Below are 18,760 nucleotides of genomic sequence, written 5' to 3' on the forward strand. Positions count from 1 at the left end.
CAGACTTCTGGGAGATTTTTAGTCACGGTTTAGGGAGACGGTTGTTTTTTTACCAGCACTCGTGGTGTTTGTGATCAATGTTTTAGATCGTGTTGCACATGTTGATCTTTGATTCATTGAATCTTCATTGTTTCTCCTTTTTCCATTTTTCACTTTCTGTTCTGTTTCTACCATTATCACGTACTGTTGGCATGTCGTTAGTCCTGTCCACGTATGGGCCAGAATGTAAATATCTATGCACACATATGTTGTAATGACAATCATGTAGACTGTTGTTGTTTATGTTCCACAGATTCCCCTGACGAAGGGCTTTGCTTTATCAGCCCGAAATGCATTGGGAAACTCAGATATTAAGACGGTTGTTTTGATCATTTGCAAACGCTGTGTTTCGCTACATTAATTATGAACACTGATATTCTTCGACAGTAAAGAAGAATTGTTGTACAATCAACATATGACTTCGTTTGGATTCTGTTTGATTCAGTGATATATTTTTGGACTCATAAACTTGCAATGTGTTTCAAGTGTAATATATGATTTAATGCTTCATAAATGTGAAAGATTCACACTGGATAGTGTTTCTTCGTAGTGCACTAGGCATCCCCAGACACATTTCTGGGCTTTTGTTGTACTTTTAGGAAGTAGGCATTTTCTTGTTTAACCATTCTGTGTGCCTCTGTCTGCTTATGGATTGACTGTCTGCTTTTGGAATGACAGGGGCTGGGGTAGTGCATTCACTGTAGACAGCCACTGGGGGGGTTGAGGTGTGCCTGGCCCTTCTCGGATCACTTAGAGCTGATCTGAATGGATCTTGACTGCATTTAGAGTAGTGGGAGGAGTTTTACTTGCACCTGAATAGGGCCTCTCTCCCTTCCGCAATGCTGTCTCCACCCCCTGTGGTCATACTGCACCAGTGAGGACAGAACTGGTTTGGACTGGGCTCAGAGACCCTTGCACAAAGAAGAACAAAGAGAAAATAGGGTATAAGTAGTGGAACGTAAACCCCAGAACTTTAGATCACTTCTGGACTCAATAGGAACCATTGCCAAGGGTAAAGAGCTGGAGAACTGTGAGGAGGAGTACTGCCCCTTTGCTGTGTGCTATTGGCCTGCAGTTGCTGCTTCTGACAAGCGAAGGACAAAAACGGGAACTTTGCAGTGAACATGCTTGAAGAAGAATCTCCAAGGGCCTCTATGTGCTGGCCTTCTGTTCTGAAGTCTCAGGGACACAAAGACGTCACCCCCAGCTCCTCTGAACTCTATTGCTGAGAGTTCTGACCTGCCAGGAGGTGCCTGTGCCAGTATTGGGCCTTTGGAGGTTGTTCCTGCTGTAGGGAGCTAGAAGCAACTTGAAAGAAGCACATAAATCACTGTCTGATGCCATCAGTGCCTCCGCACATGACCCTGCAATCTGCGCCGAGGCCAGGTGCACCGCTCATGAAGTGCATAGCACACCACCCAGCCTGCATTGCAGCTCTGATGCCCTTTGACGCCCTTCAAAGCCTGCAGTTATCAGCATTCCTGATGCCAACACTTGCACCAATTCTGTCACCGCCAGCGCCTGCATCCGGTTATCTCGTTGCTGACAACCGCCAAGGGTGACTCCATGAACTCGCCAACTTCGCAACGTCACCGGACACGACACCTCGCCTACCCCGTGGCAGCCAGGGAACCATTCCTGACCTCAGCACCAACGCCTCACCATCACAACGCCGTGCATCGTCAAAGACTTTGTTATGCAAAGGTATTGTTTGTTTGGGGGTCTGTGTGACTTTGCGCACCTCGTGTTCGGCACCATACTTTGGATTTATTGCTGGCACATCGTCGTACTAGCCCCAGGTGGAGCTATTTGTTTTCTACAAACTTTCTTTTGGAAATAACTGTTTTTAAGTGCTATTTTACCACCTATGTGTTGGATTTTTGTCATTTTGGTCTTGTTGATTTTAGATAAAGATATTCTAAACTGGTGTGGTGTCCATTTGCTGTGTTATTACTGTATTACTTTGTGTTTTGAGTACAAAATACTTTATACATTGCCTTTGGGATAAGCCTGTCTGCTCGTGCCAAGCTACCAATGGGGTGAGTAGGGGTTATCTAAACTGTGTATCCCCCTTACCCTGACTAGAAGCAAGGGTCCCTATTTGGACAAAGGTGCATACCTCTGCCAACTAGAGACCCCGAAGTTTGAACAACAACGTATATGAAACTGCTCTTCAAGACATTTTTAGTGACTCTGTAAGAGAGGATATCGTCTTCACTCCACTTTACATGGACCACAAGTTCTTCTATAGTCAATGCTTAGCTTTTCTTCAAATCAGCTTCTAAAGAATGACACACAACCAATCACAAGGTATGATGCTACAGTGACCATTTACATATAGCACTGAGCAAAGTGTTCAGAAGATATCTCAGTTAAGTTGAATTCTCGAAGCTGACATATGTTGAGATCTGCAGTTCACAAATTCGCATTCTTGCATGGTTAACTCATCTGTTTGAGTTTGATACATTCTGAGTGAAAGGCAGAAGTGTGCTGTAAAGGACTATATTGAAAACACATTTTTATTATCATTCTTCAGTACACAAATATGGACTTCCCTTCAGATTATCAGAACAAAACAAAAAATCAATCTGCATTCTGCAAATCCTCTTAAATGTTTATCTTTCTCAAACCCTGGGCACAGGGTCTGAGCCTTTGCAGCCTGAAGAAGCAAGGCAGTTCAGTATAAGTGCCCAGATTACTTGTTGCAATGTCTTGAAATATATTTCACTGGGAAGTAATCTGATCTATTTTGCTTTAGGGCCTAATATGCCTTTATGTGAACTGTTGTAGTTTGGAATGTATGGACAATTCAGAGAATATCGAGAACCCTAGTTGCTTGTCAGGTGTGTACGGAAAGTTGACGGAAAGCCATATATCAGTTTGAAAGTGATATATGTGTTCAACATCTCTGAGTTCAGTTTTCCACCCAAAAAAGAATATATATATATATATATATATATATATTATCTACTGGCGGTCGCCAGTAGATAGTTATAGTTAGGACCTATTTTCCATAGGAAATCCGCAACATTCTATTCCCAATAAGTCTGGCGCCGATTGACGAATCTTCGCAAACGTTTCCAAACCTTTGGCCAGCTCCTACCCTGAAAGTTTCGCGGTGATTCGTCAAGCGGGGGCTGAGAAAAAAGGGGGGTCCCAAAACACGTTTTCCCCATGCAATTTCCCATAGGACCTGTTGTCGCAGCTACAGCCCGAACTGCTGAACGGAATTACACCAAATTTGGCAAAGAGGTAGTCCTCAGTTCAGACTCGTACCTTTTGCTTAAATGGTGTAAATCCGTTCAGCAGTTCCTGAGAAAATTATTATTTTTTTTTAAATCGCGCATCCCGCTGAGGAAAAAAAGAATGAAGTGCGGGCTCCCGCGCTTCTTTTACAATTAACCCCCGGGGGTCCCCAAGTCCTGGGGGCAATTTTTCATAGTCATGGGGGCCCAGAGGGGCCCCCCAGCTCCGGGGACCACCACCCCCGGGGCTTAAAGTTAATGTATGCAGGGGGGCATATGGCCCCCCCGCAACCCCGGGGACCGCCACCCACGGGGCTTGTTTTAAAAATATTATAATGGAGGCCAGAGGGGCCCCCCAGCCCCAGGGACTGCCACCCCCAGGGACCGCCACCCCCCGGGGCTTATCTTAATGTATGCGCAGGGGCTCATGGCCCCCCCGCAGCCCCGGGGACTGCCACCCCCCGGGGCTTGTTTTCTTATTTTTTTTAAACCCTGTGTGGGGGGCTCGAGCCCCCCACATGCCTCAGGGACCGCCACCTCCCTGGGGCACTACAAATTTAAAGTAGGGGGACCACCACCCCCCGGGGCTTTAACTTAAGTGGGAGAGAGGGCACGCGGCCCCCCTCCTGGAGCCTTATCATGGCCCTGGGGACCGCCACCCCCCAGGGCCGGCTCCTGCAGTGTCCTGGGGTGCCCACCCCCGGGACACTGCTGTTTGCAATGGCAGGGCGGGAGCCTCGCGGCTCCCACCCTGCGATTGCAAACTGCTTTGCTATTTGGAAGAGAGAGCAGGGAAACCTGCTCTCTCTTCCAAATAGCAAAGCAGATTGCTTTTCCTATGGGGAGCAGCATGTTAACTGCTCCCCATGTGGAAAAGCAATGCCGGCTCTCGCAGGAGGCAGGGAGCCTGCGGGGCCGTGAGGGGATTGGGAACCCCCCCACGGTCCCCAACGGAGGCCAGGCCCCGAAGGGGATGGGGTCCCCGGGGCCAGTAGTGGCCCGGGAGGGGGGCCACGTGGCCCCCCTCCCCAAAGTATTTTTTTTTTTTTAAACGGCCCTTGTGGATGTGGTCCCCGGGGCCAAAAGAGACCTCAGGAGGGGGGCAAGGCAGCCCCCATTCCAAAGAAAAAAAAAAACAAAACAAAAAAGGGTCAATAAGAAAAAGAAGGGGAGCTACACTCCCCCTCCTCTTAAAAACGAAAAAAGCACAAAAAAACGGGATCGGGAGGAGGCCACGGCCCCTCCTTTCATCACTCAGCAAACGCGCCCCCTGGCGCGTTTGCAGAGGGGGAACGAATTCCTCTTCAATACTGAGGGTCCCTGGGGGCCAACTAGCCCACCAGGAACCTCCAGTATGCGCCAGGGGGCTGTGTTGCAGAGAGGTGTAATGAGGCCACGCCCCTTTTTAGACCTCTCTGCAATGCAGCTCCGTGGCACTTACTGGAGGTACCTGGTGGGCTAGTTGACCGCCAGTGGACCTCAGGATTCAAGGGGACTTAATCCTCCAACTTAGAACACCCCACGGGGTGCGTTTGCACAGTGGTGAAGGTAGTGGGCGGGGCCTGAGGTGATATGTGTGCAAACACGCCCTGTGGCGCGTTTTAAGTTGGGGAATTAATTCCTCTTTAATCCTGAGGGTCCCTGGGGACCAACTAGCCCACCAGATACCTCCAGTAAGCGCCACGGAGCTGCGTTGCAGAGTGTTGTAAAAAGGGGTGTGGCCTCTGAACACCTCTCTGCAATGAAGCCCCCTGGCGCATACTGTAGGTACCTGGGGGGCTAGTTGGCCCCAGGGGACCTCAGGATTGAAGAGGAATTAATTCCCCAACTTAAAACGCGCCACAGGGCGTGTTTGCACACGTCACCTCAGGCCCCGCCCCCTTCCTTCACCCTTGTAGAAATATTCCTCTAAAATCAGCCGAACTACGAATTCCGATTTACTCACCTGTTATCAGGAGAGAACCCAGGGCTGCATCTTTTAGCCCAGCACTGACTCTGAAAAGTAATTCTAAGCGTAGTTACCAGTAACTTGTATTTCCTTCCATAGGAATCCATTGTGTGGTTTTCACCAGAAAATTTTCTAAGTGTCCGTTTTTGAAACGTACAAATATTCCTCTAAAATCAGCCGAAATACGAATTCCGATTTATTCACCTTTAATCAGGAGAGAACCCAGTGCTGCATCTTATAGCCCAGGACTGACTCTGAAAAGTAATTCTAAGCGTATTTACCAGTAACTTGTATTTCCTTCCATAGGAATCCATTGTGTGATTTTCACCAGAAAAGTTTCTAAGTGTCTATTTTCACAAACTAAAAATATTCCTCTAAAATCAGCCAAACTACGAATTCTGATTTACTCACCTGTTATCAGGAGAGAACCCAGGGCTGCATCTTTTAGCCCAGCACTGACTCTGAAAAGTAATTTTAAGCATACTCACCAGTAACTTGTATTTCCTTCCATAGGAATCCATTGTGTGGTTTTCAGCAGAAAATTTTCTAAGTGTCCATTTTTGAAACGTACAAATATTCCTCTAAAATCAGCCGAACTACGAATTCCAATTTACTCACCTGTTATCAGGAGAGAACCCTGGGCTGCATCTTTTAGCCCAGCACTGACCCTGAAAAGTAATTTTAAGCATACTCACCAGTAACTTGTATTTCCTTCCATAGGAATCCATTGTGTGGTTTTCACCAGAAAATTTTCTAAGTGTCCATTTTTGAAACGTACAAATATTCCTCTAAAATCAGCCGAAATACGAATTCCGATTTATTCACCTGTAATCAGGAGAGAACCCAGTGCTGCATCTTATAGCCCAGGACTGACCCTGAAAAGTAATTCTAAGCGTATTTACCAGTAACTTGTATTTCCTTCCATAGGAATCCATTGTGTGGTTTTCAGCAGAAAAGTTTCTAAGTGTCTATTTTCACAAACTAAAAATATTCCTAAAAAATCATCTGTATGACTTAAACACAATCTTTCAATTGTTTACAGGAGGTTGGCCAGTGCTGGATCCAGGATCCACCACTGAGTAAGAAAAAGTATTGATAACACTACTTATCTGCTAAGTGAATTTTCTGCCATAGGATAACATTGGTGATTCTATGAGAAAAAATTTCTGTCAACTTTTAAAATACAATAATATTCCTTAAAAATAACTACGGTAACCAAAACGCTTTTACTCAACTGTTTACAGGAGATGTCCAAGGACTGAATCTAGGATCCAGCCCTGTGGTTAGAAAAGTAATCCATAAAGTAACTAATTGCATTTAATTAGAAATTCACATTGAGCTCAATGTTGCTTTGTGTTTAAAATTGTGTTGGCCATTGCAACAACTGTAACTACTGTACTTAAAAGTCTGTTGCCTATTTGCCAAGTATTTAAACTAAAGTAATTCATTCTGAGAAAGTATATTTTGTATTGTAATGTATAATGTAATTACAAAGTAATTTAAAAAAAAATATCTAAAAATAAATAGTTTAAAAAATGTAGTAAATCAGTATCAAAAAAATCAGTATAACAATTAATACATTAAAAATTGTCATTTACAAAACCTTTGAAATTCACTGAAAAAACCATAGGTTTCAGGCCTGATGTAGTTAGGAATTAGCATTTAAAAAACCTTTGAAATTCACTGAAAAAACCATAGGTTTCAGGCCTGATATAGTTAGGAATTAGCATTTAAAAAACCTTTGAAATTCACTGAAAAAAACAAAGGTTTCAGGGGCGTTATAGTTAGGAATTGGCATTTAAAAAACCTTAGAAATCCACTGAAAAAACCATAGGTTTCAGGGGCGTTATAGTTAGCTGGACATTTCCCTCGTACAAAACCCTAGAAATTCCCCCGTTATAGTTAGTTCAGCTAACTATAACTCGCGCCCCCGCAATGCACTGCTGATGACATCACATATTACATCACTCATGAAATGGTCAGTGACATCACTGATGACATCACTGATGACATCTGAAATGACATCACTGATGACATCACTGATGACGTCATCCAGTGAGTGTGTGTTTCTGTAAATTTTAAATATGTTTAATATATATATATGGAAGAACCTATGGAAGAATGAGTGGGTGTATAATTGTGTGAATGGATGATTTAGTAGGTGCGTGACTGACTCTATAAGTGAGTCATTAAATGTATCTTACTGCAGACTAGTGACTAACATGTGTGAATGTCTGTATCTGTCTGTCTGTTGGTGTATAAGCGGCTGCATGATTTTGTGAACAGCTATATGAGTGTCTCTATGGGTTATTGATTGGTTGTCTGAGTATCTGTATGGGTGCCTGAGTGTTTGTGTGGGTGGGGTGTGTGTGAATCTGTGCATACATGTGTAAGTGGGTGATTCTATGGGTGCATGGTTTTAAGAGTGCATCTGTGATGGACTGTATGGTTGGGTGAGTGTATGTATGGGTGTGTTAGTAATTGAATGTATATCTCAGTGGTACATGTGTGAGTAACTACATATGTGAAAGGCAGTATATATGTGTGTAAGAGTATATAAGTGGGTATATGTGAGAGTGTGTGATTGTGAGAGTGGCTATATGGATGAGTGTGTGCTTGTATCAGTGATTGTATAAGAGCGTAAGAATGTGGTACTATTTTTATGAGTAAGTGAACTTGTGTGTGTATAACTGCATAGGTGAGTAAATGGGAGTGTGATTAATTATTTGCATGACTGACTAGGTGTGAGAGTACCTCTATGGATGATTGGTTGTGTGTGAGTGTCTATGTAGGTGTATAAATGCATATGATAGTCCTGTACTGAGTGACTGTAAGTATGAGTGACTGTACAGGTGAGTGAGTGGATGTGTGTGTAGATCTAAGAGTCAATGAGTGGGTATGTAGTTATTGGTATTGGAGTATCTATGGTTTTGAGAATGGACGTCTGAAATTTTGATTGAGTATATCAAAGGGTGTGAGAAGATGCACTAATTTATCACATGGATGATGTCATCAGTGATGTCATCAGTGATGTCATTTCATATGTCATCAGTGATGTCATCAGTGCTGTCACTGACCATTTCATGAGTGATGTAATATGTGACGTCATCAGCAGTGCATTGCGGGGGCACGAGTTATAGTTAGCTGAACTAACTATAATGGGGGAATTTCTAGGGTTTTGTATAAGGGAAATGTCCAGCTAACTATAACGCCCCTGAAACCTATGGTTTTTTCAGTGAATTTCTAAGATTTTTTAAATGCTAATTCCTAACTATAACGCCCCTGAAACCTTTGGTTTTTTCAGTGATTTTCAAAGGTTTTTTAAATGCTAATTCCTAACTATATCAGGCCTGAAACCTGTGGTTTTTTCAGTGAATATATATATTACCTACTGGCAGTCACCAGTAGGTAGTTATAGTTAGGACCTATTTTCCATAGGAAATCTGCAACATTCTATTTGGAATAACGTTGGCGTCGATTGATGAATCTTCGTGAAATTTTCCAAACTTTTGGCCAGCTCCGGTCCGCTCCTATCCTGAAAATTTCACGGTGATTCGTCAAGCGGGGGCCGAGAAAAAAGGGGGGTCCCAAAACGCGTTTTCCCCATGCATTTTCCCATAGGACCTGTTGACGCAGCTACAGCCCGAAGTGCTGAACGGAATTACACCAAATTTGGCAAAGAGGTAGTCCTCAGTTCAGACTTGTGCCTTTTGCTTAAATGGTGTAAATCCGTTCAGTAGTTCCTGAGGAAATCAAAAGTAAAATCACATATATATCTGGGCGGAGCCTAACCACACATCTCATCGTGAGATCTGATTGGCTGTCAGCACTTCATCCAAGAAGTGTTGGCAGCCATCTTGGGACCAATATACATGATAGCACCTCATTAAAAAGCATTGCAGTTAATAGAAGGTTTTAAGACTTTAGTTACATTATAAATCATTTGTTGATGGTACCATACTCATTTTAGGAATTGTGGTGTGTTCTAAGGTAATTTTACCATGTGAAAAAGCCTTCTGCTGTGATATCATGAATCATGTTTGAGAGAAAACTATTTTCTCATGCTTTTCCCACAGAGGTTTGGAAGGCGATCTATAAGCTAAACTGAGAGCATATTTTCTGTAAATTCACATTATCTTTCTCAGTCATGTGAGAATGAAGTCTGACATTCTCAGTAAAACATGTACATCCAACAAGGGCAGAGACTGTCAGTTGATTCCTTTGTGTTCTACTGCAGCTTCCCAGAGTGTTCTAAAGAACAACTAGAGCGCTAACAGTCCTACTTATGACAAACGTATGGCACACCTGAAGCCATCTTGGTTGGAATAAAGTGGTAACTCTTAAAATATTTAATTTAAAAAGGAACAAAATGAGGGGGTTCATTTTGCCATAGAAAGTATGATTAATGCTGCAGAAAGAAAAATTAGGGCATATTTTGAGTGACTTCTCAAATCCTCTTCTATTTCATTAAAAAACTCTGACATGCAAACTGAAACATGCACTTTCAATACCAGCAGCAGACTTCCCTGGTGAGCAGTAGCTTTACTACAGTGATCTAATAAGCAACTAGAGTGCTAACATTCTGAATTCATGGCAAATTTGTGACACATCTGAATGCCTTCTTGTTGGAATCAAAGTAAAAAACTGAAAGTATTTCCTACTGAGGAGACTGTAGTAAATGAGGAAATTAGGAAACATCATAACAAATAAGTCTCCCAAAATTGTCACCAGAGACAAAAGAGCCCAAATGTAGCCCAAATATCACCCAGATGTAGCCCAAGTATAGCCCAATGACAGAATGTCCCAGAGTGTTCTAACGAACAACTAGAGCGCTAACAGTCTTACTTATGACAAAAGTATGGCACACCTGAAGCCATCTAGAATGGAATAAAGTGGTAACACTTAAAACATTTAATTTACAAAGGAACAAAATGAGGGGGTTCATTTTGCCATAGAAATTATGATTAGTGCTGCAGAAAGAAAAATTAGGGCACATTTTGACTTCTCAAATCCTCTTCTATTTCATAAATAAATTCTGACATGCAGACTGAAACATGCACTTTGAATACCAGCAGCAGACTTCCCTGGTGAGCAGTAGCTTTACTACAGTGATCTAATGAGCAACTAGAGTGCTAACATTCAGAATTTATGGCAAATGTGTGACACATCTGAATGCATTCTTGATGGGACCAAAGTAAAAAACTGAAAGTATTTCCTACTGCGGAGACTGCAATAAATGAGGAAATTAGGAAACTTCATAACAAATAAATCTCCCAAGATGGCCACCAGAGACAAAAGAGCCCAAATGTAGCCCAAATATCACCCAGATGTAGCCCAAGTATAGCCCAATGACCGAATGTCCCAGAGTGTTCTAACGAACAACTAGAGCGCTAACAGTCTTACTTATGACAAAAGTATGGCACACCTGAAGCCATCTTGATTGGAATAAAGTGGTAACACTTAAAACATTTAATTTACAAAGGAACAAAATGAGGGGGTTCATTTTGCCCTAGAAATTATGATTAGTTCTGCAGAGAGAAAAATTAGGGCACATTTTGAGTGACTTCTCAAATCCTCTTCTATTTCATTAAAAAATTCTGACATGCAGACTGAAACATGCACTTTGAATACCACACCACAAAGAGATGTTCCCGAGCAAAAAAGCAAATAAGCGTTCAGGTATCAGTCATCAGAACCAATCCAATAAAGTTTCCGTCCAATAAATCATCAAATGGTGTTCTTCTTTTATTTTCTTTTTCTCTTTTTCTCTCAAATCTTCTCCACGTGATCATTTAGTATTAATCCACAGTGACACATTGGCATAGATATAATAGCCAGAATGTAATCAGTAGCCAACACGTGTTTCGTCTAGGGTGAGTGGCCCAACGACTTCCTCAGGGCATAAAGGCAAATATCAAAAAGTATCTCACCACACCTCAAGTAGAACCTGAGTGTGGTCCCATACACTATCAGTCGTGTATGTATAAATATCTCAGATGAATTATAGTTCCAATCAAATCTTCCTATAATAAGGATTATTTATATATCAACAAAGGAGAGTACTCCGGTCGTCACCATCATTATCCATGTATGTGAGCAGTAGCTTTACTACAGTGATCTAATGAGCAACTAGAGTGCTAACAGTCAGAATTTATGGCAAATGTGTGACATATCTGAATACCTTCTTGATGGAATCAAAGTAAAAAACTGAAAGCATTTCCTACTGAGGAGACTGCAGTAAATGAGGAAATTAGGAAACTTCATAACAAATAAATCTCCCAAGATGGCCACCAGAGACAAAAGAGCCCAAATGCAGCACAAATATCACCCAGATGTAGCCCACATGTAGCCCAAAGACAGAAGTGTGAAAAACACTTATTTTTTGTGTATTTGCAGTTTTATATAGTGCATTCTTGTCAGGTATTGGAGTACTTTACATGAGCATTGGTTACATCACACAAGATCAAATTCATTTTGGTTGTAGACATGGGGAGATTAAGTGATTTGACCAGAATCACAGACTGTTGAGCTGAAGCAGAAACTCCAACCTGGTTCCCCAGTTGCAAAGTATGCAGCTTTGGAAGTAACACCACATCCTCTCCCCAAGGTGCAACATTTAATCAAGTGGTCAACTGGATAAAAAAACATAAAGATCACAAATAATTTAAAAGTTCTTTGTCGCTATTTGAAAACTCAGAAAATATGTCCTCATTTTAGTTTTTTAGACACTAACCATAATTTTGATGCAAATACGACCCTCTCATATATGTAATTTCTAAAGGAAATACTCTAGGTATTACAGTTTTGATTACATCAAGATGACGTCAGGCGTTCCACACTTTTGTAATAAATATAGAATGTTAGCAATCTAGTTGTTCATTGGGATACTGTTGAGAGGCAGAGGCCAGGGGCACGGAAGGCAGGTAGGAGAGTGCAGAGGCAACAATTTGACCACACTGGGCAGGCAGGAAGGGCAGTGGCAGCACAACAGACTATGGAGGCAGTGGAAAGGGGGCAGGGGCAACAAACCAACAATACAGGACTGGCAAGAGCGGCTGTGGCACTATAATAGACCATTGTGGGCAGAAGGAAGAGGCAGTGGTAGTACAACCATACATGCCAACAGACCCGTTTCAGCCAGGAAACGTCCAATGTTTTTAAGCTCAAATGGGCTTTCTTTGATCTGTCTCCTGTCTACAATCTCCTCTTTTTCAATGTAACTCAAAGGGGAAAATCAATACCCCAGTTTTTTTTCAAAATCTCCCTCTTACCAAGTTCAAAATGTTCGCAAGTATGGTACATTGGATCATGGTAGGCAGGAGGAATTGGGGTAGGGACATGGACTCGGATAACAGAGGACAGGAGGGACATGGAGAGGTGCACCAAACTGACCCTACAGGGCAGGCATCAGGGTTTGCAGCAGCACAATACACCACACAGCGCATGCGGTACGGGAGTGCAGCACAACAGTCCATAGAAAGCAATAGGGAGGGGACAGGACCATGCACATGGACAACAGAGAACAGAGGGGAAAGAGGCAATGGTAGCTAGCTGACCATAATGGACAGACAGGAGAGAAAGCTGTAGCATAACAGACCATAAAGGGCAGGAGGGACGGATCAGGGGCATTACAATGGAACAGACAAGCCAGGAGGGAGGGAATAGGGGTCTGACATGGAAACAGAGGGCTGGGGGGAAGGGGGCAGGGCAGGAGCAGCAAGATGACCATGGAGGTCAGGCAGGATGGGCACTAGAAACAAGACACACCATGGAGAGCAACAATGAGACTATGGTGGCATACACACAGACCATGGAGGGAAGGCGGGAGGGGGTCAGGGGCAGCTAGCTGAACACTCAGGGAAGGTGGGAGGGGCCATGGCAGCACAGAAGACCATGCATGGCAAGCGGGAGGGTTAGTGGCAGCACAATGGCTATGATGGGCAAGAAGGAGGGTGCAGGGGCATGAACAAAGGACCATGGAGGATAGAAGGGAGGGTCAGGACCTGGGTACAGACAAGAGAGTTCAGGGGAAGGGGCCTCACAACAGACCGCGCGGGGGCAGGCAGGAGGAGCAGTTGCAGCACAACAGACCAGGGAGGGCAGAAGGGTGTGGCAGTAAAATGGACCATGGAGGACAGGAGGAAGGGGAGAGGGGCATGGCATGTGGACAGGCAGGGTGGAGGTGGCAGGGACAGGTTACAGTCATCTGACAATGCTAGGCAGGTGGGAGAGGAGTGGCAGCTCAACAGAACACTCAGAGTAGATAGGAGTGGCAGGTCCATGTAAGATGGTGGGCAAAAAGGATGGAGCAGGGACATGCACAAAGACATCGGAGGGCAGGGGGAAGGAGAATAGGGGCAGCAAGCTAAGCACAGAGGCTAAGCAGGAGGTCAATGATGGGCCATAGAATATGGCAATGGAGGGCAGGAGGAGTGGACAGGTACATCATGCTAAATGGAGGGCAGTGGCAACACATCAGACCATGCATGGCAGGAGGGAGGAGGCTAGTCCATGGATTCAGACAACAGAGGATAGGGAGGAGGTGGATGGGGCAGCAAGCTAACTGTTCAGAGAAGGTGGGTATTAGGAACTTTATTGTTTTTAAAGTGTGTGTCTGTGCGAACTACTTAAAATATGAACAAGTATGCAGCATAATCTCACTTTTATTCAGGAAGAAGAGAACGTTTGTGACTGTGACTCCGGGCTCACTTGGCAGAAACACCCCCTGACCCTCCACCCCCCATCGCAAAATGTAATTCCCGTGAAAAGGGTAGGTGGATGCAGTGTAATATAGAATATAGTCCTGAGAGCACGATTGAAAATGAAAACTAGATATAGTATATGGTATAAACTATGCACCAAAAAGTGTGATATAAGATGAACCGGGGCGTGAAATATAATATGCAATACATTGTGCGCAATGACAGATTCATTGGAGAGCGCGAGATAGCACAGGCACTAGCGCGTGCTATGCGATATGCGCCTTGGAGTGTAATATGCACAGGAGAGTGTTGTGTAACCTAACTAGTCTCTAAAGTTGTAATATAAAATATGTGCTGGGGAGTGTAACGTTGCATATGCACTGTGACAAAGATATGGATCCCAGATTGTAATATGTATGGCATAGCGCTTATACGCAGGGTATGCTCAGACGTGAGTCCCTTGCTCACTTTGCCACTGGATTCAAGCAAGCCTGGCTGAAGATGGCTGAAATGCCAGAAACCGGTCCTAGGAAGCTTGTTTCCGGTCCAGGGAAGACATGGCTTGGCAGTTCGGGCTGGACTGTTCCCATGAGGCACAGGGTCAGACTGATTTGCATATAGCCATGTCTGAACTGGGGTGGCAGAGTGGGCTAAAGAACGGTGATGGATTAAACCCAGATCAGTTGACTGGGGGTGAGTGCTTGCAATGTTCAACACTCCGTCCATCATTTCCTTTGGCTTTGCTTTGTTCGCCATAAGTTGGCAGGGTATGCTCAGACGGGAGTCCCTTGCTCACTTTGCCACTGGATTCAAGCAAGCCTGGCTGAAGATGGCTGAAATGCCAGAAACCGGTCCTAGGAAGCTTGTTTCCGGTCCAGGGAAGACATGGCTTGGCAGTTCGGGCTGGACTCTTCCCATGAGGCACAGGGTCAGACTGATTTACATATGGCCATGTCTGAACTGGGGTGGCAGAGTGGGCTAAAGAACGGTGATGGATTAAACCCAGATCAGTTGACTGGGGGTGAGTGCTTGCAATGTTCAACACTCCGTCCATCATTTCCTTTGGTTTTGCTTTGTTCGCCATAGGTTGGCAGGGTATGCTCAGACGGGAGTCCCTTGCTCACTTTGCCACTGGATTCAAGCAAGCCTGGCTGAAGATGGCTGAAATGCCAGAAACCGGTCCTAGGAAGCTTGTTTCCGGTCCAGGGAAGACATGGCTTGGCAGTTCGGGCTGGACTGTTCCCATGAGGCACAGGGTCAGACTGATTTGCATATGGCCATGTCTGAACTGGGGTGGCAGAGTGGGCTAAAGAACGGTGAAGGATTAAACCCAGATCAGTTGACTGGGGGTGAGTGCTTGCAATGTTCAACACTCCGTCCATCATTTCCTTTGGTTTTTGCTTTGTTCGCCATAGGTTGGCAGGGTATGCTCAGACGTGAGTCCCTTGCTCACTTTGCCACTGGATTCAAGCAAGCCTGGCTGAAGATGGCTGAAATGCCAGAAACCGGTCCTAGGAAGCTTGTTTCCGGTCCAGGGAAGACATGGCTTGGCAGTTCGGGCTGGACTGTTCCCATGAGGCACAGGGTCAGACTGATTTGCATATGGCCATGTCTGAACTGGGGTGGCAGAGTGGGCTAAAGAACGGTGATGGATTAAACCCAGATCAGTTGATTGGGGGTGAGTGCTTGCAATGTTCAACACTCCGTCCATCATTTCCTTTGGTTTTGCTTTGTTCGCCATAAGTTGGCAGGGTATGCTCAGACGTGAGTCCCTTGCCCACTTTGCCACTGGATTCAAGCACGCCTGGCTGAAGATGGCTGAAATGCCATAAACCGGTCGTAGGAAGCTTGTTTCCGGTTCAGGGAAGACATGGCTTGGCAGTTCGGGCTGGACTGTTCCCATGAGGCACAGGGTCAGACTGATTTGCATATGGCCATGTCTGAACTGGGGTGGCAGAGTGGGCTAAAGAACGGTGATGGATTAAACCCAGATCATTTGACTGGGTGTGAGTGCTTGCAATGTTCAACACTCCGTCCATCATTTCCTTTGGTTTTGCTTTGTTCGCCATAAGTTGGCAGGGTATGCTCAGACGTGAGTCCCTTGCTCACTTTGCCACTGGATTCAAGCAAGCCTGGCTGAAGATGGCTGAAATGCCAGAAACCGGTCCTAGGAAGCTTGTTTCTGGTCCAGGGAAGACATGGCTTGGCAGTTCGGGCTGGACTGTTCCCATGAGGCACAGGGTCAGACTGATTTGCATATGGCCATGTCTGAACTGGGGTGGCAGAGTGGGCTAAAGAACGGTGATGGATTAAACCCAGATCAGTTGACTGGAGGTGAGTGCTTGCAATGTTCAACACTCCGTCCATCATTTCCTTTGGTTTTGCTTTGTTCGCCATAAGTTGGCAGGGTATGCTCAGACGGGAGTCCCTTGCTCACTTTGCCACTGGATTCAAGCAAGCCTGGCTGAAGATGGCTGAAATGCCAGAAACCGGTCCTAGGAAGCTTGTTTCCGGTCCAGGGAAGACATGGCTTGGCAGTTCGGGCTGGACTGTTCCCATGAGGCACAGGGTCAGACTGATTTGCATATGGCCATGTCTGAACTGGTGTGGCAGAGTGGGCTAAAGAACGGTGATGGATTAGACCCAGATCAGTTGACTGGGGGTGAGTGCTTGCAATGTTCAACACTCCGTCCATCATTTCCTTCGGTTTTGCTTTGTTCGCCATAAGTTGGCAGGGTATGCTCAGACGGGAGTCCCTTGCTCACTTTGCCACTGGATTCAAGCAAGCCTGGCTGAAGATGGCTGAAATGCCAGAAACCGGTCCTAGGAAGCTTGTTTCCGGTCCAGGGAAGACATGGCTTGGCAGTTCGGGCTGGACTGTTCCCATGAGGCACAGGGTCAGACTGATTTGCATAAGGCCATGTCTGAACTGGGGTAGCAGAGTGGGCTAAAGAACGGTGATGGATTAAACCCAGATCAGTTGACTGGGGGTGAGTGCTTGCAATGTTCAACACTCCGTCCATCATTTCCTTTGGTTGTGCGTTACAACATAGGCATCGAGGAAGGCACGTTAGATGGGGCAATATAACCCCTGCGAAGGCAAGTGTGGCATGACATATTCACGGGGTGGTGTTACAGTGCGCATGGGCTAGAGAGTGTCATAGCATACGCACTAGCTGGTGAAATACAACACAGAGGTGTGAGGCACTCGGCGGGCACTGGTGGGTGTAACACAGCATTGGGCTCAGCCAGGTGAACGCTGTGACTCTCAAGTGAGGTTCGTCTCCTTTCCAGAGAGTAAAATAAAAAGTATTACACAGCCGGCGGTGTATGTGTGCTTTATTAACCGTGAGGGGGTTTCTTGCATAGTTTGGTCGAATTTTTGTCGAATCCCCTTTGAATGGCTTGGCGTGCGTGTATATTAAGTGTGCCCGTCAATAGCTACCCATGTTTGTATAAATAAACAACAAGGGTGTCTACTTGGAGAGTACCCACCGGCGGGGGCGCCAGGATTAGGCATGGTAGGGCGTCAGACACGTCAGAGCTTCACTAGCGGTGTAAATACATTCCATGTGGATTCATTCTATGCATAGTCGCCTTTTAATGAATATCACGCAAATCGTCATGGTGATAGGTACATACGGTTTGTCCAGCATGTTCTGTGTTTCTATAAATATATATTTTTTTAAATAATAAAAAACAAAGGCCGGTCCCGGGGGATGGGGTCCCCGGGGCCATAAGTGGCCTGAGCAGGGGGGCAACGCAGCCCCCTCCTAAAGAATAAAAAAAAAAAAGGCCATGACCCAGGGGTTGGGGTCCCCGGGGCCGATTAAGGCCTTGGGAGGGCCAAATGTAGTTTTTTTCAACAAAAACCATTAGGGTGCAGGCCCTGGGGGATAGGGTCCCCAGGGCCAGTAAATTAGAAAAAGAAGGGGGGCCACACAGCCCTCCATCTTAAAAAAATAAAAAAAATAAAAGATCGGCCACGCCTCCTCCTTGCAGCACTCTGCAAACGCGCCCCCTGGCCAGTTGTAAGTTGGGGAATTAATTCCCCTTCAATACTGAGGGTCCTTGAGGGCCAACTAGCCCAACAGGTATCTCCAGTATGCGCCAGGGAGCTGCGTTGCAGACAGGTGTTCTGAGGCCACGCCCCTTTTTACACCTCTATGCAACGCAGCTCTGTGGCGCTTACTGGAGGTACCTAGTGGGCTAGTTTGACCCTAGGGACCCCTAGGATTCAAGGGGACTTAATCTCTCAACTTAGAACGGCCACAGGGCGCATTTACACAGTGGTGAAGGGAGGGGGCGGGGCCTGAGGTGACGTGTGCAAACACGCCCTGTGGCGCGTTTTAAGTTGGAGAAATAATTCCCTTTCAATCCTGAGGGACCCCGGGGGCCAACTAGCCCACCAGGTGCTTCCAGTAAGCGCCACTGCTCTGCTTTGCAGAGAGGTGGTGCAGGCCGTGCCCCTTTTTACACCTCTCTGCAATGGCGCTTACTGGACGTACCTAGTGGGCTATTTTGCCCCTAGGGATCCTCAGGATTCAAGGGGACTTAATCTCCCAACTTAAAAAATGGCCACAGGGCGTGTTTACACAGTGGGGAAGGGAGGGGACGGGGCCTGAGGTGACGTGTGCAAACACGCCTTATGGCGCGTTTTAAGTTGGGAAATAATTCCCCTTCAATCCTGAGGGCCCCTGGGGGTTAACTAGCCCACCAGGTGTTTCCAGTAAGCTCCACTGAGCTGCGTTGCAGAGAGGTGGTCCAGGCCATGCCACTTTTTACACCTCTCTGCAACGCAGCTCTGTGGCGCTTACTGGAGGTAC

The sequence above is a fragment of the Triturus cristatus genome, chromosome 3_2 (genome assembly GCF_964204655.1).
Source record: "Triturus cristatus chromosome 3_2, aTriCri1.1, whole genome shotgun sequence".
NCBI lineage: Eukaryota > Metazoa > Chordata > Amphibia > Caudata > Salamandridae > Triturus > Triturus cristatus.